Source organism: Bombina bombina, chromosome 4, assembly GCF_027579735.1.
Source record: "Bombina bombina isolate aBomBom1 chromosome 4, aBomBom1.pri, whole genome shotgun sequence".
In the NCBI taxonomy this organism is placed as follows: Eukaryota; Metazoa; Chordata; class Amphibia; order Anura; family Bombinatoridae; genus Bombina; species Bombina bombina.
The window spans coordinates 894729904-894754282 of NC_069502.1; positions in this window are offsets into that span (position 1 = coordinate 894729904).

Genomic DNA, 24379 nt, shown 5'->3' on the forward strand with positions numbered 1-24379 from the left:
GTCACCAATCCACCACTTAACCTTTAAAGTGAATGTAAATTTTGATGCTAAAGTGTCCGGTTTTTAAAACTTTGATTAAAAACAGGGGCACTTTAATTCATCAATATTTTCATTTCACTCCTGTTGTGAAAATAAACTTACTTTTTAATCTTCACAGCAGCTCCAGCTTCCTCCACCTGTTTCAAAGCCTCTTCCTGGGTCTAAAATGAGGTATCTGGCTTCCTCCAATCACAGCAGTGAATCAGACACTGAATCCCCCGGGGGGGGAATCTGTGATTGGAGGATGACCTATCAATCATTTCTGACATCAGAAATGGCTTGTGAGACCGGAGGAAGCAGCAGCTGCTGTGAAGTTTATAAGGTAAGTTTTTTGTCACAACAGGAGTGAAATGTAAATTTTGATGAATTAAAGTGCCCCTGTTTTTAATCAAAGTTTTAAAAACCGGGCACTTAAACATCAAAATTTACATTCACTTTAAATTGTTTTTAGGCAGTTTAGGGCCCTTCCTTTCAGCCACTGCATGCTGTTGTCATCATATAGTTGGCATCTTCCTTGACAAAAAAGATGATCAGAACTCCATATTTTAACTTGTAAATCTCCTTTTTGACAAAACTGTAGTCTACCTCATTACTTGTCAGGTCAATGTAAACAAGTGCTGAGTGTCTGTCTGGGTGTCTGTGTCTGAGTGTGTTTGTGTGTTTCTTTTCGTGTCTGCTAGAGTGTCTAAGGCCTCTATTTATCAAGCCGTCAACTTTCTTGCATTCAACGGCACCAATACGCTAACCTAAGTTCGCCTAACATTGCTGCCGCGGACCTGAATACGTTCTCCAAAGTTACCAAAAAAGCTGTCAAAAAGCCGCGCACCAAGTATGAGGCGATGAGCAGTGGACTGTTGTTAACTAACAGTCTTCGATCTCGCTGCTCTTCGGCTTTTTTACAGCTTTCTTGGTACCCTGTCACTAAACACCCACACTATACTATACTGTTTACCCCATATACCGCCGCTCCAGACCCCGCAGCACCTAAATAAAGTTATTAACCCCTAAACCACTGCTCCCGGAGCCCACCGCAACTCTAATAAATGTATTAACCCCTAAACCGGCGCTCCCGGAGCCCACCGCCACATACATTATACATATTAACCCCTAATCTTCCGCCCCCTATACCGCTGCCACCTACATAAAGTTATACCCCGCTCCCGGACCCCGCCGCAACTAAATAAAGTGTTTAACCCCTAAACCGCCGCTCCCGGACCCACCGCCACCTACATTATATTTATTTACCCCTAATCTGCCCCCCTACACCGCCGCCACCTACATTATATTTATTAACCCCTAATCTGCCCCCCCTACACCGCCGCCACTATATTAAATGTATTAACCCCTAAACCTAAGTCTAACCCTAACACCCCCTAACTTAAATATAATTTAAATAAATCTAAATAAATTATTCCTATTTAAAATTAAATACCTATAAAATAAACCCTAAGATAGCTACAATATAACTAATAGTTACATTGTAGCTATCTTAGGATTTATTTTTATTTTACAGGAAACTTTGTATTTATTTTAACTAGCTACAATAGTTGTTAAATAGTTGTTAACTATTTAATAACTACCTAGCTAAAATAAATACAAAAGTACCTGTAAAATAAAACCTAACCTAAGTTACAATTACACCTAACACTACACTATCATTAAATTAATTACCTACATTAAATACAATTAAATAAAATTAAATAAAATTATCTAAAGTACAAAAAAAACAAACACTAAATTACAGAAAATAATAAAATAATTACAAGTTTTTTAAACTAATTAACCTAATAAAATAAAAAAGCCCCCCAAAAAATTAAAAAGCCCTACCCTATACTAAATTACAAATAGCCCTTAAAAGGGCCTTTTACGGGGCATTGCCCCAAAGTAATCAGCTCTTTTACCTGTAAAAAAAAGTACAATACCCCCCCAACATTAAAACCCACCACCCACACTCCAAAGCCTACTCTAAAACTCACCCAATCACCCCTTAAAAGAACCTAACACTAACCCCTTGAAGATCACCCTACCTTGAGACGTCTTCACCCAACCGGGCCGAAGTCCTCCACGAAGCCGGGAGAAGTGGTCCTCCAGACGGGCAGAAGTCTTCATCCAAGCTGGCCAGAAGAGGTCCTCCAGACGGGCAGAGGTCTTCATCCAGGCGGCATCTTCTATCTTCATCCATCCGGCGCGGAGCAGGTCCATCTTCAAGACATCCGACGCAGAGCATCCTCTTCCAATGACATCCAACGACTGAATGAAGGTACCTTTAAGTGACGTCATCCAAGATGGTGTCCCTTGAATTCTGATTGGCTGATAGAATTCTATCAGCCAATCGGAATTAAGGTAGGAAAAATCCTATTGGCTGATGCAATTAGCCAATAGGATTGAAATTCAATCCTATTGGCTGATCCAATCAGCCAATAGGATTGAGCACGCATTCTATTGGCTGTTCCAATTAGCCAATAGAATGCAAGCTCAAACCTATTGGCTGATTGGATCAGCAAATAGGATTGAACTTCAATCCTATTGGCTTATTGAACCAGCAAATAGGATTTTTCCTACCTTAATTCCGATTGGCTGATAGAATTTTATCAGCCAATCAGAATTCAAGGGACACCATTTTGGATGACGTCACTTAAAGGTACCTTCATTCAGTCGTTGGATGTCATTGGAAGAGGATGCTCTGCGTTTGATGTCTTGAAGATGGACCTGCTCCGCGCCGGATGGATGAAGATATAAGATGCTGCCTGGATGAAGACTTCTGCCCATCTGGAGGACCTCTTCTGGCCGGCTTTGTGGAGGACTTCGGCCTGGTTGGGTGAAGACGTCTCAAGGTAGGGTGATCTTCAAGGGGTTAGTGTTAGGTTTTTTTAAGAGGGGATTGGGTGGGTTTTATAGTAGGCTTGGGTGTGTGGGTGGTGGGTTTTAATGTTGGGGGGGTATTGTACTTTTTTTTACAGGTAAAAGAGCTGATTACTTTGGGGCAATGCCCCGCAAAAGGCCCTTTTAAGGGCTATTCGTAATTTAGTATAGGGTAGGGCTTTTTATTATTTTAGGGGGCTTTTTTATTTTATTAGGGGGATTAGACTAGGTGTAATTAGTTTAAAAAACTTGTAATTATTTTATTATTTTCTGTAATTTAGTGTTTGTTTTTGTACTTTAGATAATTTTATTTAATGTTATTTAATTGTAGTTAATATAGGTAATTAATTTAATGATAGTGTAGTGTTAGGTGTAATTGTAACTTAGGTTAGGTTTTATTTTACAGGTACTTTTGTATTTATTTTAGCTAGGTAGTTATTAAATAGTTAATAACTATTTAATAACTATTGTAGCTAGTTAAAATAAATACTAAGTTGCCTGTAAAATAAAAATAAATCCTAAGATAGCTACAATGTAACTATTAGTTATATTGTAGCTATCTTAGGGTTTATTTTATAGGTAAGTATTTAGTTTTAAATAGGAAAAATTTATTTAGACTTGGTTAGATTATATTTAAGTGAGTGGGTGTTAGGGTTAGGGTTAGACTTAGGTTTAGGGGTTAATATATTTAATATAGTGGTGGCGGTGTAGGGGGGCAGATTAAGGGTTAAGAAATATAATGTAGGTGGCGGCGGTGTAGGGGGGCAGATTAGTGGTTAATAAGTATAATGTAGGTGGCGGTGGGCTCCGGGAGCGGCGGTTTAGGGGTTAAATACTTTATTTAGTTGTGGCAGGGTCCGGGAGCGGCGGTTTAGGGGCTAATAAGTATAAAGTAGGTGGCGGCGGTGTAGGGGGGGCAGATTACGGGTGTTTAGACTCGGGGTACATGTTAGGGTGTTAGGTGTAGACATTCCCATAGGAATCAATGGGATATCGGGCAGCAGCGAAAATGAGCTTTCGCTGCTTTCCGACTCCCATTGATTCCTATGGCATCCGCGGCCTCCAGGTCGGCGGATTGAAAACCAGGTACGCTGGACTGGAAAAGTGCAGAGCGTACCTGCTAGTTATTTGATAACTAGCAAAAGTAGTCAGATTGTGCCGAACTTACGTTCGGATCATCTGTAGTGACGTAAGCATTGATCTGTGTCGGACTGAGTCCGGCGGATCGTATGTTACGTCACTAAATTCTACTTTTGCCGGTCTGTAGGGTTTGATAACTAAGGCGAATCAGGCTCGCCACAAATACACTGCGGAATTCCATCGTATTTGTGGTTGACAGCTTGATAAATAGAGGCCTATATGTAAATCCTTATGTGTGAGTGTGTGTTTCAGTGTATGAGTATGTCTGTGTGTTTCTGTGTTTGTGTGTTACTAACTTTACAACATTTTTAAGTTTGACTACACTTAAAAATAAAGTGCATATACGTTTTAGTCACTTGGTCAAAAATTGCACGTCAAAGGCGGCGGGGGGAATGATCAATGGTTAAGTAAATTTCTTGTGGCGGCCCTGGGTGTATGCACCAATGAGAAGAGACATTACAGTGCTCATGTAATTATTTTTCTACACAATACACTATTAAAGGCTATAGGGATTAATTTATAGATATATTATAGTTTTTCTAAAGGATTGTGTTTAACCCCTGCAACAGAGTTTAACACAATAGCAATATCCTATGGGGACCTAGCTTGTGGCTATGCACATATGCCACATGTCATCAAGCAATAGTAACATGTGTATGAAACCTAGCAGTAGTTTTTGTTCCTCAAGGCTAAATTTACATTTAAAAAAATAATAATTAAATTAATATGCACTTGAAGTCAACAGTACAAGGCATCACCATCATGTTTTAATTTATTTTTTTGTAAGCAACGATAACTTTAGACTACAATAGACATATTTGGTATATATCTTTGGTTTTGGCAATCAGTTGGTTAATTTCAAAATGATCCAGCTCTCCTTTTGTCACAGATTACTTGTCACTAATTTTGCCTTTTGAAATGTGTTATTTTCAGATCCATTAACCCTTTCGTGACAGGGTTAAAGTGCCTACATCGGAACAACTGTTCCGATGTAGACAAATTGAAACTACGCGATCGTGCATACGATCGCGAGATTTCAATTATTGGATCGCATCTGGGGGGCGTCCCTACAATCCTAGGAACGCCCTCCAGACCGCGATTAAATCCCTGAAGCACAGAAGGCTTCAGGACAGCCGTTAGTTATGACGTTCCATTCCGTCATAACGGCTTTAAAGCCCAGTCTAATTATGACGGAATGGAACGGCATAACAGCTTTAAAAGGTTAAAAACAGTTGTTAATTGTATTAATTATTGATAAAGTTTATTAAAAAGAAAAAAAAATAACAAATTCCTCCATTCAATGTTATCCTGGACTGGCTGAAATGTATATAAAGCAACTACTGTGCAATACAAAAGCTATCTGTTCTGGTAAAACAAAGAGTTGGTGCAAAATATTAACTGTGCACGTGGACAAAAACATTTATATATTTTTTTTTTTAAATGCACAAGTACAAAAATGTGACATTCTGCTAATTTAAAAATGTATGTCATTGAATCTAAAAAAAATGTTTTTTTTAAATGTCTTGGTACTTAAAGGGACAGTAAACACATTTTAATTACAACATTTGTCACAGGGCTTGTCACTTGTGATTCTGTTAAGAAAATCTCCATTGTTGGCTGTCAGCATTGAAGATAACAGACTGCAAATTAGGGAGATATAGGCAAGGATAGGCTTGATAAAGTGATGGTAAACTTTTCCCTTTGTATAAAAAGATCTGGAATGTTAGCAATAATTTAGATGGAGTTTAAAGGGACAGTTTTCCATAAATTTTTCTCCCCTTTAATTTGTTCCCAATAATCAATTTTACTCCCTGGAGCGCATTAAATTGTTTACAAAATGCTCCTTTGCCTTCATATCAGCATTTCAAATAGCTGATTTTGCCTGTGGTATCCCTACCTATACTGAAAGGTTTTATTCTTAAGTATTGGCTATAAGCAAGCTATGTAAACACAGTCAGAAGAAGAAATTACACTCCCAGTGGAGAGTGGAAAAGATAAAGTTCTGACATGTTCATTTTCAATTGTTCTTTCTAAGAATTGTATAGACACAGAGATAAGAAAGGGATGCATTTGAGTGATAAAATAAGGATGTCTGATCTCTCTGCAAGCTTAGCTGATTTTGATGGGTTGTGGTATCAAAGAGCAAATAAACTATTTAATTTACAAAAAGAAACATAAAGGAACAATGTATCATACATTTTATAACCTGCAGTTGTTTCATTCTCTTAGTATCCTTTGTTGAAGGAGCAGCAATACATTCCTGGAAGTTAGCTGATCACATCTGGTGAGAAAATGACAAGAGGCATGTATGTGCAACCACCAATCAGCAGATATCTCCCAGCAGTATATTGCTGCTCCTGAGCCTACCTAGCTATAGGCTAGATTATGAGTGTAGCGCTAACTGTTTTGCGCAAGCGATATCGGATTTATTATATATAGGTATAGATATATATTTTAACCCATAAATATCACACATATATATATATATATATATATATATATATATATATATATATACAGTTGTGCTCATAAGTTTACATACCCCGGCAGAATTTATGATTTCTTGGCCATTTTTCAGAGAATATGAATGATAACACAAAAACGTTTCTTTCACTCATGGTTAGTGTCTGGCTGAAGCCATTTATTATCAATCAACTGTGTTTACTCTTTTTAAATCATTATGACAATAGAAACTTCCCAAATGACCCTGATCAAAAGTTTACATACCCTGGTGATTTGGCCTGATAACATGCACACAAGTTGACACAAAGGGGTTTGAATGGCTATTAAAGGTAACCATCCTCACCTGTGATATGTTTGCTTGTAATTAGTGTGTGTGTATAAAAGGTCAATCAGCTCTTTTACCTGAGCTTGCATTCTATTGGTTATTCCAATCAGCCAATAGAATGCAAGCTCAATCCTATTGGCTGATTGGATCAGCCAATAGGATGAAAGCTCAATCCTATTGGCTGATTGCAACAGCCAATAGGATTTTTTACCCCTTAATTCCTATTGGCTGATAGAATTCTATCAGCCAATAGGAATGTAAGGGACGCCATCTTGGATGACGTCATTTATAGGGAAACTTCATTCTTCAACATACGTTGGAAGAAGAGGATGCTCCGCGCCGGATGTCTTGAAGATGGAGCCGCTCCGCGCCGGATGGATGAAGATAGAAGATGCCATCTGGATGAAGACTTCTGCCCACTTGGATGAAGACTTCGGCCCGCTTGGATGAAGACTTCGCTTGGATGAGGATGGATGTCCGGTCTTCGAAAACTGTAAGTGGATCGTTGGTGGTTAGTGTTAGGTTTTTTTTTAAGGGTTTATTGGGTGGGTTTTAATTTTAGGTTAGGGACTTTGGGTAGTAAAAGAGCTAAATGCCATTTTAAGGGCAATGCCCATACAAATGCCCTTTTCAGGGCAATGGGGAGCTTAGTTTTTTTTAGATAGGTTTTTTATTTGTGGGAGTTGGTTGGTTGGGTGGTGGGTTTTACTGTTGGGGGGTGTTTGTATTTTTTTTAACAGGTAAAAGAGCTGATTTCTTTGGGGCAATGCCCTGCAAAAGGCCCTTTTAAGGGCCATTGCTAGTTTATTGTAGGCTAGGTTTTTTTTTTATTTTTGTAACTTTACGTTGTTATTTTTCTGTAAATTAGTAATTTTTAATAGTAGATTTAAATAACTTGAGTAGGGTTAGGTTTTTAAATATGTAATATAGTTAATTTAATTGTTAGTTTAATGTAATTTTAGTATAATAGTTAGGGTAGGTTAATTAATAGTTTAATATAGTTTATTTTAATTCTATCTTATATTTATTATAAGATAGGGATGAGTTAATATTTAATATAAAGTTAGCGGGTTGTTAGGTTTTGGGGTTAATAGCTTAATTTAGTTTATGGCGATGTGGGGGGCTGGCGGTTTAGGGGTTAATAGGTTTAGTTAGTGGTAGTGATGTGGGATGCCAGGGGTTTAGGGGTTAATTATTTTATTACAGTTGCAGCAGGGTCCGGGAGCAGCGGGATAGGTGTTAATACATTTATTTAGTTGCGGTGGGCTCTGGGAACGGCGGGATAGGGGTTAATACTTTTATTTAGTTGCGGTGGGGTCCGGGAGCAGCAGGATAGGGGTTAATACTTTTATTTAGTGGTGGCGGTGTCGGTGCAGCAGATTAGGGGTGTTTGGACTCGGGCTTATGTAAGGGTGTTAGGTGTAAACGTAACTTGTTTTCTACCATAGAAATCAATTGGGATATCTGTCAGCATCGAACATGAGCTTTCGCTGCTTTCAGACTCCCATTGATTCCTATGGCATCCGCAGTCTCCAGGGTGGCGGATTGTAAACCAGGTACGCTGGGTCAGAATAGTGGCGAGCGTACCTGTTAGAAATTTGTTAACTTGCAAAAGTTGTCAGATAGTGCAGAATTTGTATTTGGAACATCTGTAATGACGTAAGCATCGATCTGTGTCGGATTGAGACCGGCGGATCGTATGTTACGTCACAAATTTCAACTTTTGCCGAGCTGTAGGCTTTGATAACTAAGTCGAATCAGGCTCGCCACAATTACGCTGCGGAATTCCAGAGTATTTGCGGTTGACGACTTGATAGATATCCCTCATTATCTTAGTTTAATGGATAGGACCGGCCCCAGTGTCTAACAATGCAGGTAATGAAAAACTGGCAGGGATATATCTACCAAAGAACAAAATAAACACAGTATATGCGGTATAATATATATGACTAGGTGTGTACAGACCAGTAAGGCCCATTCAGATACTCAGACCCTTATAGGTTTTAGTGACAAACTGAGCTGAACCGAATATAGGACCAATACTGTCTGGGCACAGCCACCATAGTTAATTAACTAATACATATGTATCTTAATGTACAAACAATTATATAGCATATAACATATTAAATGTGTTTCATATGTACGAGGGGGTGAGACGCGCGTCATCAATTGGCTGACTGTCCCTCGTGATCTAATATGCTGGTTTTTGTTTGTGGCGGAGTACCAGTTCAAACACGCTGAAAGTTTAAGCTGAAATTTGAGCTGACAGGTGTATCCTGGTGTTTGGTGAAGCAGAGAAGCAAGCTAGCCGTATTGTGATTTTTGAAAGAGAAGTTCTCCTGTGTGGAGCAGCACTGTCTAGGACTGTTGGGTACATGTTGATGTATGCTTTTGAAACAGGTGCAGTTGACAGAGGGGTACGGAATCACTAAAGAGGTATCCTCCTGCATCGTGTCTTTGCAATACTAACCCTATGCTTAATGCGCTCAGTCCTTTGTGTGCTTGACTGCCTTGGCTCCGCTATGTACTATCTAAACTGATGGTTTTAAAAAACGACTTTATTTCTGCTGAACTCTGAGATTGATCTAACATATCAGCTCCAACTGCAATAATGGTTTGCTACTAACAAATGGACAGCTATACTTGATCCAGTTTTCAAAACTAAGAACAGTTTTTGACAAATTACTTGTCCGTTTTATTTACTATCAGCAACAGCTACTTTACTCCGCCCTACTACCTACATATACTGAGCCTTCTTTTCTACTCTCTATGCGTGGCCACGCAGTTAGCCTACCTTGTACATATAAAACACATTTAATATGTTATAAGCTATATGATTGTTTGTACATTAAGATACATATGTATTAGTTAATTAACTATGGTGGCTGTGCCCAGACAGTATTGGTCCTCTATTCGTTTCAGCTCAGTTTGTCACTAAAACCTATATGGGTCTGAGTATCTGAACGGGCCTTACTGGTCTGTACACACCTAGTCATATATATTATACCGCATATACTGTGTTTATTTTGTTCTTTGGTAGATATATCCCTGCCAGTTTTTCATTACCTGCATTGTTAGACACTGGGGCCGGTTCTATCCATTAAACTAAGATAATGTATTTGTTTAAATTTTAGTGTTTTAATCACGCTAAATGTAGTATCTTGTGCCAACCTGGATGTTGTTTCTGCCCTGGGCCCTTGCTCAGTATTTTGCACAAATAAACCTTACATTTTGATACTTTATTCTAAGGAGTGTTCTGTTTTTTTGATACTATAAAAGAGTGCTGAATTCCCAGTCTTTTCTAGTGATATTATTATGTATCACTATATCTCCCTTTTTTTTCTTATTTAGATATTAATTTATGGGACTGCACCATTTTTTTCTGTTCTAATACAGTCATTTTGTAAGTATTGGGACCATCTATAGGCTTTGTAGTTTTACATATTGCCTATAAAACACTCGTAACTAGTTAATGCAATTTTTCCATCCACAAATCTTTAATTATATATATATATATATATATATATATATATAGCAAAGGAGGATGGTAGAAGCACTCCTGGTAAATTGTAAAGGCCCAAAATCGACCTGTGCTGATTTATATATATATATATATATATATATATAGAGAGAGAGAGAGAGAGAGAGAGAGAGAGAGGGAGAGATATGTATTTATGAATAAACAAATCATAGTCTGCTATGAGAAGAATATTGGAATGTAAAATATTCATATTTTCATGTTCGGTTAGCTCAATGGAGAAAATATGATTGGGTTTGCGCATTAGTAGGGTGTTTTTTCCCACTTTTTCATTTCCATTGACTTTGTGCGTTGAGTGAGCGCATGTGCAAAAACTTATTACTTTCAACTTAAAATACTTTCGATACCCGACTCGTGCAAAAAGCTTACTTATAGTGCAGTTAACACACGAGCTGGAGCGATAAATTGTGCTCCACTCATAATCTAGCCCTATGTGTTTTAACAAAGCATATCAAAAGAACAAATAAAATTAGATAATAGAAGTAAATTGGAAAGTTTGCACTATCTGAATAAGAGGCGCTGGACCTAGGGATGCGTCAGATATTCAAAACTCCTTTCCTATTAACTCTCGTTAATAAGTAAGGCAGATTATGATAGACTCTGTAAAGCGAACCTGAATGGGGACTAAGTGGCTTATACCACTTGAAAGGGAACCGAGCAAGATGTTTATGACAGAAGCGGGTTGGATCATGGAATCAAGTGATCGGAAAGGACTCGATTGAGGACTGAATTGTATAGATATGGATTGCTCACTTTTTTTTACGAATGCTACTGTTTTGAATACGTATTAACACTGTGATTGGTTTAGTACTTCGTTAAATTGTAAAATGGTTATTTTTATAACGCCAAATGCTTTTTAAGCTTTGATCATTTTTGTTTTAATAAATATTATTATACAACGATGTAACTTTGTACATTTTTAGCAATTATGTTTTTAAACAATGGTTTATTGTAACATGCCTAAACCGGAACACTAAATTGATTGCCAAAAGGGATGGTGTTTATTGTATAAATTAAAACCGCTATGGTCGCGGAAGTGTTTATAGCTATTTTGTGAAGTTTTCAAGCATTTGAGATAGGCGGTGAGAGACCAATAAAACGCGTTGGGCACAATAAACGCTAATATTTCTACAATAAGAAGCTGTAATTTTGTCTTCAATAAACCCTCATCTGTACATCCTGTAAGTACTTTCCTTTTTGGTTATCTTCCTCATATTGGCATACTACACTATTGTGAGTTTTCCTTTAGTGCCATTGAGAAACCGCACACTTTGTGGTCAATCTGGATAGTACCTAAAGGAGTTTTCAACAATTGATGCATCCCTTGATCCAGCTTCCCTTATATACAAATACATTTATTTTTATACTGGCAGACTTTCTACCAGTACTTAAGATGGCATTGACAATTGTGAGGTGGGGGAGGGAAGAGAGCTGTTTGATAGGGGTCAGGGAGGGATCAGGGGGTGTGATGTGTCAGGTGAGAGGCTGATCTCTGCACTAAAGCTAAAATAAACCCTATAAGCTCCCTACAAGCTACATAATTAACACCTTCACTGCTGGGCATAATACAAGTGTGGTGCGCAGCAGCATTTTGCGGCCTTCTAATTACAAAAAAGTAATGCTAAAGCCATAAATGTCTGCTATTTCTGAAAAAAAAATGATCACAGAGAAGCATTTATAACTATTTGTGCCATAATTGCACAAGCTGTTTGTAAATAATTTCAGTGAGAAACCTAAAGTTTGTGAAAAAGTGAACAATTTTTTTTATTTGATCGCATTTGGCGGTGAAATAGTGGCATGAAATATACCAAAATTGGTCTAGATCAATACTTTGAGTTGTCTACTACACTACACTAAAGCTAAAATTAACCCTACAAGCTCCCTATAAGCTACCTTATTAACCACTTCACTGCTGGGCATAATACAAGTGTGGTGCGCAGCGGCACTTAGTGGCCTTCTAAATACCAAAAAGTAAAGCCAAAGCCATTTATGTCTGCTATTTCTGAAAAAAGGGGATCACAGAGAAGCATTTACAACCATTTGTGCCATGATTGCACAAGCTGTTTGTAAATTATTTCAGTGAGAAACCTAAATTTTGTGAAAAAGTTAAAAAAATTTTTTATTTGATCGCATTTGGCGGTGATATGGTGGCATAAAATATACCAAAATGGGCCTAGATCAATACTTTGGGTTGTCTCCTAAAAAAAAAAATATATATACATGTGAAGGGTTATTTAGGGATTCTTGACAGATATCGGTGTTACAATGTAACTAGCGCTAATTTTGAAAAAAAAAAATGGTTTGGAAAGTGCTACTTGTACTTATTGCCCTAAAACTTGCAAAAAAACAAAAAAACATGTAAACATTGGGTATTTCTAAACTCAGGATAAAATTTAGAAACTATTTAGCATGGGAGTTTTTTGGTGGTTGTAGATGAGTAAGAAATTTTGGGGTTCAAATTTAGAAAAAGTGTGGTTTTTTTTCTATTTTTCATTATAATTTTTTTTTTATAGTAAATTAAAAGATATGATGAAACTAATGGCATCTTTAGAAAGTCCATTTAATGGCAAGAAAAACAGTATATAATATGTGTGGGTACATTAAATGAGTAAGAGGAAAATTACAGCTAAACACAAACACCGCATTAACTAAGGGGTTAATAAAAATACAATGCATTAGCAATTAGGGACCGATTATCTATACTTCACCAGATCAGATGTTGTTCTTCTCACCGACTCTCGCAGGGACTGCCCTGGTGGAATTATCATAGAAAAGTGTCAGTCCCTGAGAGTGACGAGATGTCTCCTATTGAAAGTAATAGCGCTCACTGTAAAGGGACATTTTGCTCCCTAAAGCGAAGTTAGCAGTGAGCAAGGGGCGCACTTTAAAAATTAAATCCGCAGCCATTATAAATCACATTACGCTGCTTTCTGCATATAGCATCTTACAATCGCCAATATTTTCGTATGCATTTGTTTTTCTGTTAGGGTATTAAGTATTTTGAGTGTTTTGAGAAAAGCTTACTATATTTTAGTTTGTTGAAAACTGTAAGATCTGTAGTGCGAAACTCTTTACAGAATTAAGCTGGGATTACTGAGACAATTTCATATACACACATGGAAAGCTCATGTTCAGCCCATTTTACGGAAAAAAAAATTATGCGGTATTTTGTACTTATAAGTATGAATTTCTGTGTGTGTTTTGCACAGCCAGTGTTCTTAAATTACAATTTACGCTTTATTTCTGTGTAATTTAGACACAAATTTTACATTTTTGGTAAAATACGATTTTTGGTGAACAATTTTGTTACAATTTTTAAGTGCCTTAGCAATACATTTTTTAACTGTATATTTTTTCTGTGAATGGTTCAATAATTTGTTTTGTAAGATATTTATAATACAAATTTTATTGTGTACTTTTGTAATGTATGCATCATCTCCCCATCCGAAAATGCAGCATACACCCCTTAGCGAGACACCTGGGAAATAGAACTACTGGTGAGGATTCTTTAATAATCTTGCAAGCCAAGAGACCTTTAGATTATTGGGCCCTTAGTCTGAAATTCAAACGACTAGTAGATTTTTTCCTTCCATTTTTCCCTGTTATCATGTGACAGCCAACAGTAAATCATAAACCACATATACATGTATATTATGAACTCTTGCACATGCTCAGTAGGAGCTGGTGCCTCATGAAGTGTACATATAAAAAGACTGTGCACATTTTGATAATGGAAGTCAATTGGAAAGGTTTGTAAAATTGCATGAATCATGAAACTTTAATTTTAAATTTCAGACTTTAATGTTGCAATGAAAAATATATTATTGTACAGGCAAAACCACATAATAATTTTCTTAAAAAGTGTATATACTTTTGTAATACAAGATATATAATCCTACATGGTATCTTCTGTCCCTCTGCTCCCTTTCATTTCTTCTTTTGGCTTTTTTTCATTAAAAAAAAAAAGTTCATCCCAGTGGGCCAGCATAACATTGTAATAAAAAAATTACTATAGGTACGGATTTAACCCTTTTCATGGATAGATTAAAAAAAAAGGACACATATACTTTTTTAATGGCAAAGATTACATATATAGCATTCAATTAGCTAAAGTTTACTGTCACTTTAAGACTGAAATAACTGTGCAAAGTCAATATGTTAGAGACGATCATGGCAGTGGAGGGCCCTCTAGTGGGCCTGTAACAAAATTAAGGGATAACTGACTTGAAGTCTGGAGTGTGCTAGGTGTGGGTTACATTGTTGCAAGTTTGGGGGCGGGTGTCTCTGCTTACCTTTATAGGTTCTTGTTGCAGTAGATCCGGCCTCTTTGTTCCTCGTATCCAGAGTTCAAGGGTGCCTTCTCGTGGTGTCACAGTCATGGGATCTGGATGATGGAGCGAGCGAAGAGGAAGTCTATACCTCCTAAAAGATTCCATGATGTGGTAGAAGTTCCGGCATCTAGAAGAGGACCTTGAAGGGAGAGCAGTGGATCTGTTGTTGAAGATGTGGTATCCCCCACCCCTCAACCCAAAACACCAGCTAGAGCAGCCATAAGTCACAGACAGGCAGTGAGGAGGGGATTGGGTAGGCAGGCAAGGGCAGTGGAGTCAATATCTGAGATAGCTCTTATGCCCCAGGTTCTCTAGGGGTCCCCTCTAGTTCACACTCCCTGGTTGTCCCCATTACTAGGCCCCAAGAAGGGATTGGTTGGTGGCCGCATGGCAGCAGTTGCAGTCATTGCCTCCTGCGGCCTTAGCGACTGTTCTGTCTATGGCTCAGTCCCTGGGGGCGGTCACGTGTCCCAGCGGTTCAAGGGCTGGGGGGAGCAGTCCAGGTGTTGGTGGCAATGGCAGTGGCCTGTCGCAGGCTTCCCCTTGTGCTAGGCTGTTATTGGTGCTAGACTGCGCCCCTACGCATGAGGTGCCGCATGCTACCTCCTCCTCTGACGTATGCAGTGGGGAGGAGCGTGGACACATGCGTAGGCGGTGAAGATCAAGGAGCAAGTCGAGTAGAAGTTCGCCTAATTCAGCCCCAAGTAAGTTCCTCTTGGGGGTGGGGGAAGTAGTGTGAGCAGTAGGAAGACGAGAGGGAAGGCTCCATCAAAGAGGGTGTTGCATGCTCCGGTGAGAGGGAGTGCTGCGGAGCGAAGGAATGATGTGGGGCGGGGCAATGAGTGTGTGAGTGGCGCAGACGATATCAATGGAAGGCGGGCTGTGAACGGGAAGGATGCATATGGTAGCGCATGGAATGCCAACAGGGGGCATTGCAGGGGACCATTATCAGGGAATTATGACAGTCCTATGATGGCTGCAAATGACAATAGCGCACAGGCATATGTTAATATGCGTGAAACACGTCAGATCCTGCCTACCTTGTACACTGTTTAGTGTTTCACCTGTCTGTTTGAATAAACCACTTTGGTTACAAGTTCCTGAGTATCCTCATTGTTTTCCTTCATTCCATATGTTAATACCTCAGGAATAGTGCAGAGCACGTTTGCTACGTCAGCATGTCATTTCAGTGGTGTGAATGAGGAGATGATACAGAGAGCGGTGGCAGAGGCTCTGGGGATGTGTGGAAATGCAAGTGGGGGTGTAAGTAGCGCAGGTGGCCCCTCGGGGGCCCCCTCATTTGCCCAGAGTACTCCCCATATTGGTTTGTCTCCACAGAGTGTGCCAAGTAATCTCAGTGAGCAGGGTGGTGCAGCAGCCTGTACGCAGCCGGCCTCTGGACCTCACAACCTGCAATCTGCACTTCAACTTCCGGCATGCAGCCTTCCGCGTCTGGAACAAGTCAGCTATTGGCCCACAGCGGTGAGTTTTTTTTTGGGCACTTCCACACACGCAGACATTGCCACTACATCTAGTGAGTCAGGTTCTGATAGCGATGAACACCTGGGTTTAATGGGGAAAGGTCAGAAGGAAATGTTCAAAATGATAAAAAAAATTGGTGACAGTGCAGGTCAAGGCCAAGGCAGGGCCGGTTCCGGGGAGCGAGCTAGTTCCTGCAGAGCAAGTTGCGAGAAATGACATTTCCAGGATAGGGAAGCTGACCAGCAGAAAAGTGGCAGCACAGGGGGATACTTATCCCTGTCTGGTTCACTCATTATACGGGCATCTAAAGGCGAAATTAGAGAGAAAGATTCAGGATGGTCGCAGAAGTGAACATCTTTGAGCTTTCACCTGAGGCGTACAGGGCCAAGGAGCGGGCTGCAGACGGTACTGGCCCTAAGAAAATAAATAGACCAGAGACTTATGAGGAATGGCAACGTTGTGTTAGAGTATTGACAACGTGCTACTTGGATAAGTGACCGTCGCAGGGTCATAATATATTTAAATATGAGGATACCATAGGTGATATTCACACTAGGTATAAGGATGTGGCATGGCGGGAGTACGACATGGCCTTTAGGAGGAAGATGGTGGGCATCTCCCTCCTTCATTTTGGCACCCAGGACTTGCACCTGTGGTCTAAATTGGGGATTGAGGGTGCGTCTGCATCTCCAATTGGAGCACATCCGGGTACACCACGGGCTCCAACCTGTCCGAAACGGAAGGGAAGGGAGTGCTGGAAATTTCAGGACAAGCAGTGTGACAGGTGAACGAGTTGTTCCTTTCGGCACATCTGCAGATACTGAAGTGGCCCACACCCCAGAGCAGATTGAAGTAGGAAGCGGGAGACAGGGCCTGAGAAAGCTAATACCAGAGGGGGTCCTGGGGCTAAGGACGCCAACGCCACTCAATCCATTAGCAATGCCGCCATGGTTGGCGAGATACTCAGATAGGGAGGTGGCTGGGATTCTGTTATCTGGGTTGGAGGACGGGTTTAAGATTCCAGTTGCTTCAGTTGTAGTGGGGGCATCGGTCCATAGGAAACAAGTTGGCTAGCAAATTACTACAGGTAGTGAGAGAGAAATTAGGGAAGGAGCTTGCGATGGGTAGGGTGGCGGGGCCTTTCTGGGAACGACCATACCCAGATTTGGTCGTGTCACCCTTAGGGGTGGTGCCGAAGGAGCACACGGGCAAGTTTAGGTTGATACACCACTTGTCATACCTGAAAGGGGAGTCAGTCAATGACGCCATCGACCCTATGCTGAGCTCTGTACACTACCAGTCATTTGATGACGCTTTGGCACTGGTTAGGGTCAAAGGGTTGGGAGCCCTGATGGCAAAATTAGACATAGAGTCAGCTTTCAGGTTACTGCCATTGAATCCCTCATCCTTTCATGTGATGGGCATCAAGTTTAAGGGTGCATATTACGTCAACAGGTGCCTTCCAATGGGTTGCTCATTGTCATGCACTCTGTTCGAAAGTTTCAGCTCATTTCTTCACTGGGTGGTGCAGAAGGTGTCTGGGGATGGGGAGGCTCTGGGGATGTGTGGACATTGATAGACATTATGCAGGACATGATGAGCAGGTTCGGGGTACCATTTGCAGAGGACAAGACACAAGGTTCTTGTACATGCCTCACTTTCCTGGGCATAGAGATAGACACAGTGGCGGCAGTCTGCAGACTCCCGCAGGACAAGGTTGACCGCCTATTGCAGGTGGTTTGTGCAGTGCAATCGTTGTTGGGTCTCTTGAATTTCGCAGGTAGGGCTATCCCGATGGGGAGGGTCTTCAATTGAAGACTGGAGGGTCAGCTGAAAGGGCCTTGTGGGGCACGTAAACATATCAGGGTAACACGGGACATGTGTGATGAGCTTTGGGTATGGGAGGAATTTCTGAATAAATTCAATGGCATATGCCTTTGGAGAGATGAACCACTCTCAAATCAAACATTGCACTTATTCACTGATGCAGCAGGAGCATTCGGGTACGGAGCATACCTGGAGGGGGCATGGAGCGTGGCTTCATGGCCGCAGGGCTGGAATTCTTCTGGTTTGACGAGGAATCTCACTTTATTAGAGCTATTCCCAATCATTGTGGCCATTGAATTGTGGGGTGGGAAGTTAGCGAATAAGGCAGTAATTTTTTGGTTGCATAATATGAGCATTGTGTACTTTATTAATCACCTATCTGCATCCTCGCCAGTGGTAGTCACCTATATGAGACACCTGGTGTGGCGCTGCCTGCAGCATAACATTTTGTTCACTGCGAGGCATGTGCTGGGGGTTCAGAAAGTTATAGCAGACACCCTATCTAGGTTTAAGTGGGATCTCTTTAGGCAGACAGCTCCTAAGTCAGAAATAACAGGCCTGACTTGCCCATCCTTTCTTTGGCAGATGGTAGAGGATGGAAAACCATTATCCCCTTAGTCTGGGCATCTTTGGCGCCACAAACATGGACCACGTATGAGAAACATTGGAGGGCTTGGGAGACTTTTGCCAGGCAGCAGGGGTTCATAATTCACCAGGCTACACAGGTACAGATGCTTGAATGGTTGGCGTGCTTGCAAACAGAAGGGGTATCTAAACTAGCTGTACAGAGTAGGTTAGCTGCAGTGGCTTTCTTTAACAAGGCATTTGGTATAGCGGATTGTTCAAGGGCGTTCTTGGTTAGGTAAGTTTTAAAGGGTTGGGGTTGGTTAGCCCCTCGTCATAAGGACACCAGGGAGCCCATCACGCCTCTTCGTTTAAGGGAGCTGGTTGGCAGGCTACCATCAATATGCATATCTCCATACAAGGTTTTGTTATTCCGCACAGCATTCTCATTTGCGTTTGCAGGGGCTTTAAGGCTCGGCGAACTGGTGGCCTCATCAAGAACCGGTGGTTCTGGTGGCATTAAAATGGAACATGTGCAGACACGAGGTACCTGAATGCTGTCCGGTCAGGAACTTTGAGTTATACCATCAGTTGAGGCCTTCAGGGTGTGATCAACTGCTCATCCATGAGGATGGCAGGTCGTTGTCTGTTTTCCAGTTCCGTAAAGTTTTGAATAAGATCGCAACAGAGTTGGGGCTTGACCTGGGTAAGGTTGTCCCACATTCATTTCGGATTAGAGCAGCTACGAGCATAGCGGCTCATGGGTCTTCTAGCATGGAAATAAAGAAACTGGGGCAGTGGAAGTCAGGGAGATACAAGCTATACATTAGACCCATACAGGGTGAATAAAAAAAAAAGAAAAACCCACATTGTGATTGGGAGGGGATTATATATCCTATCCCTGGCCCAGAAGGTAAGGGGAACTGGGTTAGTGTCTAATGTCTTTTGTTTCCAAATTCTGTGAGATTTTACTGAGTGTACTTATCGTGTTATTCCAGGCATGAATTCCCCACCAGTGCGGGTATGGATAATAGGGCATTCCTTTATTCATTGAGCAGCCATCAGGGCACTACATTTGCCAGACGGGAAGCAACTAGGATTTCCATCCACCAGAGCGAGCATTCGTTGTCTAGGCCGCAGGGGTTTGATTTGGGATGAGTTACCAGCTATTCTCCAGGACTCACACAGGAGGTTGGGGAAACCTCACATTATTGTTATACACCTGGGTGGCAATGACTTGGGGTTCTTCAGACCTTTGCTGGTTGTGTGCTTGGCTCCACAGTGTGAAAATAGGGTGGTCCAATGTGGTTTTATGATTGTGTTGGAGGTACATAGTCACACAGAGGACAGCATACAATGTGAGGAAGAAGTTGAACAGGGTGGTGGGAAGAGCGGTCACGGCTTTAGGCGGCTTTGTCATCAGGCATGACTCTATAATGGCTGAAAATTAGGCTCTTTATCGCCCTGATGGAGTACTCCTGGCGGATGGCTTTGTTAACTGTTGTATATAAAAAAAAACATAATATTTACTGGACATATTTTTTGGTGTAAGGTTGCGGCAAGAGTAGTTATCTTTCCTCTTGTGGCAGTCGGTCAGGGCCTTGTGAGCGGGCAGGGAGAGAGATGAGTGATGCCCTGGGATGGGGAGGAGATGCCCACTAGGTGCCAACCTAGGGGTTACTCCCCCTTACGAATCTTAGGCCGAAGACCTCTACAAGTTAACAACTCTCTCTGCCGTTGAGCGTGTGGAACCCGTGCCGCGCTGCAGACACCGAAAGGGGCCCTGACCGTCTGTCAGTAGGGGTTTGGTTTAGATGCTGCCACCAGTTTACATTAGGTTTAGGTGAGCTAGCCCTGTAAGACCAGGTTTTTATGTAGCCTCCGGCCTGTTTCTGCCGTGTTGCATGACTCGTCAGAGAAGGTTGCCTTACTGGCTGGTAGTTGATACCCTAGCTGGCAGTCGGTCAGGGCCTTGTGAGCGGGCAGGGAGAGAGATGAGTGATGCCCTGGGATGGGAGAGGTGACGTCAACTAGGTGACGACCTAGGGGTTACTCCCCCCTACGAATCTTAGGCTGAAGACCTCTACAAGTTAACAACTCTCTTTCTTCACATAAGGATGTAATAGGAGGTTTATCTCGTATGGTCCTTTTATTCTTCAGATGACTGCATGGCAGATTTCAATAAACCCTTAGAATTAGCAAGGGCATGAAGTGCCGGGGGACAAGTCCTATTTGGTGCCCCCCTAGCCCCAAGAAATTGCAGGTCCCTTGACAAGGAAATTGTTTTCAATAATAATAAATAAGGTATGACATGAAATTTCAGATTTAATAAAATTACTAATCATTACCTGTACTATACATTATTTTTTAAATATATATCCTCTATAATGAACTTTAAAGATATTTCCAACAATATTCAATATTTTTAATATTTACTAACATATTATATATGTAATATATATATATATATATATATATATATATATATATATATATACAAACACACACACATATATATATATATATATATATATATATATAACATATATTTATTTATATACATATATGCCAAAGAACATGAAGCAAATAAATTGATGATATAATAGATCCTGATCCCCTCTCACATATCCTCTTGGAGCCTACACTTCTACTTGGTGCTTATAGGTGTGCAGGATTACAGCGACTGAACCTCTCGATGCCATATGACATGGGCCCCTGATGAGCTCCAGCTCCCTTCAGGAGCATGCAAGCTGGTTAGACCTTTTTGATCACACCGGCACCTAATGAACTAATATGACCATAGTTAGCCAGCAGTCTAAAAGATATAAAGTTCAACAGACTGATATTTAACATAAGAGCTTGATGGTACTCTGTTGATGGATCCCATATTATTAGTGAAAAACAGTTATTAACCAGAATAGGCTCTCCCTGTATACCACCCCTATTATATTTCACCTGGGTCAAATTGTCCCACAAGGTCCAATTATATGTCATAAATAATTGAAATGTATTGGAAGGCAATCTTTTTATCACCTTAAAGGGACAGTCTAGTCAAAATTAAACTTTCATGATTCAGATAGGGTATGTATGCCATTTTAAACAACTTTCCAATTTACTTTTATCATAAAATTTGCTTTGTTCTTTTGGTATTATTTGCTGCAAGCTAAACCTAGGTAGACTTAAACTGATTTCTAAACTGTTAAAAACCACCTCCTATATCTCAGTGCATTTTGACAGTTTTTTACAGTTAAACAGAGCTAACGCCTAACATTGCGGCCGCGTATATCAATACGCTCTCCTTATTTATGAAAAAAGACGGCAAAAAGACGTGCACCAAATACGGGGCGATGTGCATCGGACTGTTGTTAACTAGCAGTCATCGATCTTGAGTCTATTCGGCTTTTTCCCAACTTTATTTATACCCTATCACTAAACGCCGCCACTATACTAAAATGTTTAACCCCCTATCCCGCCACCGCCGCAACCTAAACTTATTAACCCCTATCCCGCCGCTCCCCGACATCGCCGCAACCTAAATAAACTCATTAACTCCTATCCCGCCACTCCCCGACATCGCAGCAACCTAAATAAACTTATTAACCCCTATCTCGCCGCTCCCCGCCACTGCCGCCACTAAATAAACGTATTAACCCCTAAACCTCTGGCCTCCCATATCACTACCAGTAACTAAACCTATTAACCCCTAAACCGTCAGCCCCCACATTGCCAAAAACTAAATTAAGCTATTAACCCCTAAACCTAAAAACCTGCTAACTTTAAATTAACATTATAACATCCCTATCTTCAAATAAATGTAAACTTACCTGTAGAATTAAAATAAACTATATTAAACTATTAATTAACTTACTCTAAGTATTATCCTACAATTAAATTAAACTACCAATTAAATAAACTAAATTACATATTAAAGAAACCTAACCCTACTCAGATTATTTAAATATACTATTAAACATTATTTATTGGATACATTTTAAAATGAAATTGCCGTCTGACTACCATCAGTCGTCTAAAGCAAAGGAACAGGTCTCTCTCTCTATGGGCGGGCAGTACTGCATCTCATTGGCTGTACTGTACTATCCTCTTGCATGCTGGATAAAAGACTGCTTCAGTTTCTGGGTGTCTGTGGGTGGAGTATAAACTAAATAAAGTGCATTTATAATATGATTTGAAACCTGCCAGTCTTACACACAAACTATTTACACTGCAATTATAGATGCATTGCCTTTACTTATTTTCTTTTTCCTTTATTTTTTAGTCATACATAAAGTATTACAACATGTTCTATACACTTTTTGAACTCTATATTATAGAAACATTTCTACTGCATATTAAAAGCAGGACTGGGTTCCTCCCAAAATATCATTTTTTCTATTTTGGGATCAATGGGGAATTGTTTAGAATATTTTACCAAGACTTTTACAAGTGACTTTTAAAGTGCTTTCCAAATATGTTTTCCTGAGGGTATATCCATTTTTGACATTATCAGTGCGCTGAAAGGTTATTATTACTGCATGGTCATGATGCTTTTTAACCACTTATGTGCAGGTTTTTTCTTTATGTTTTACTTGCCGTGCTCTGAGGATCATATTAATAAAACAGAAATCCATAGAGCACTCATTTTAAATAGCCGCTAACCCTTACATAACCCCCAAGGTAAATAACTTCACATGTAAATCTTAAAGTGATTGTAAATCCTATGGGTTAAAAATGCTAGGATTTACCATCACTAGAAATAAATAGTACTTTCAGTCATCACTTTATAAAAAAGTGTGATAAACGTACCCTTCCTGTGCCGCAGCCTCCTCGCTAAACTCAGAGGCTCCAGCCACCCACAACACTGCTCTTTTTTTAAATGAGGTAACGTTTCCACCTCTAAACCAATAGCTGTGCTAGTCATTTGGCACTGTTCTGTATGCTAGCACGGCTATTGGTTTAGAGGTGGAAACGTCCCCTCAGAGCGCTGTGCTTTGGATGGCCAAAGCCGCTGAGTTTAGCGAGAAAGGGTACATTTATCACTATGTCAAGCAAATTTGTACAGTGTAAGCAACACAAACTTTCAAAAATTGTTACCACTGAGGGATCTTAGGATGTGCACAGTCCCACAAAGTGAATCCCATAAGATTCAGATGTGTGTCCAATAACAGGTTGCTCCCAAAAGTAGTTCTACTGTTGTGTAGCTGTAACGGCCGCTCTTCAAGGCTGAGAAATGTGTAGCGTATCTGTTTTTAAGAGTCTGACATGCAAATCAGCCCTAAAGATTTTAATATGTTTTAATACATGGTGTTTTATTCGTAAACAACGTTTTTGCGTTCACATCTTCATTACTGTGAGGCTGATTAAGCCCAGCTGGGAGTAGCCGACTCCACACCCTGGTTCAGTGAGCTGAGACACTGTGAGATCTCAGTCTGCATCAATTAGCATGCTTGGTGCTGCTCCACTTGTGAGTATATCACATAAAGGGAGGATTTCCACATTTGAAATTTTATTGCACTAAGAGGCGCCTTCTTTTGTTTCTCATTGTCTTAGATCATAATTTGTACAGTGTACATACATTGCCAAAATGATTTGTCACCCCTCTGTAAAATCAGAATTTTTAACTGGTTAAAATGATAAAGCATTTTTTTTATTTAGATGTCTTGTGGCCACAAGATCATTTTATGTTCTGTCAATTACTCATTTTCTATTGAAAACATAGGTATAGGATCCTAAATGCTGGTGTTCTGAAATGTGAAACAATTCTAAAGGTGGAACAATAAAGTTTGTGTGTGCAACTAAAAAAATGACTAC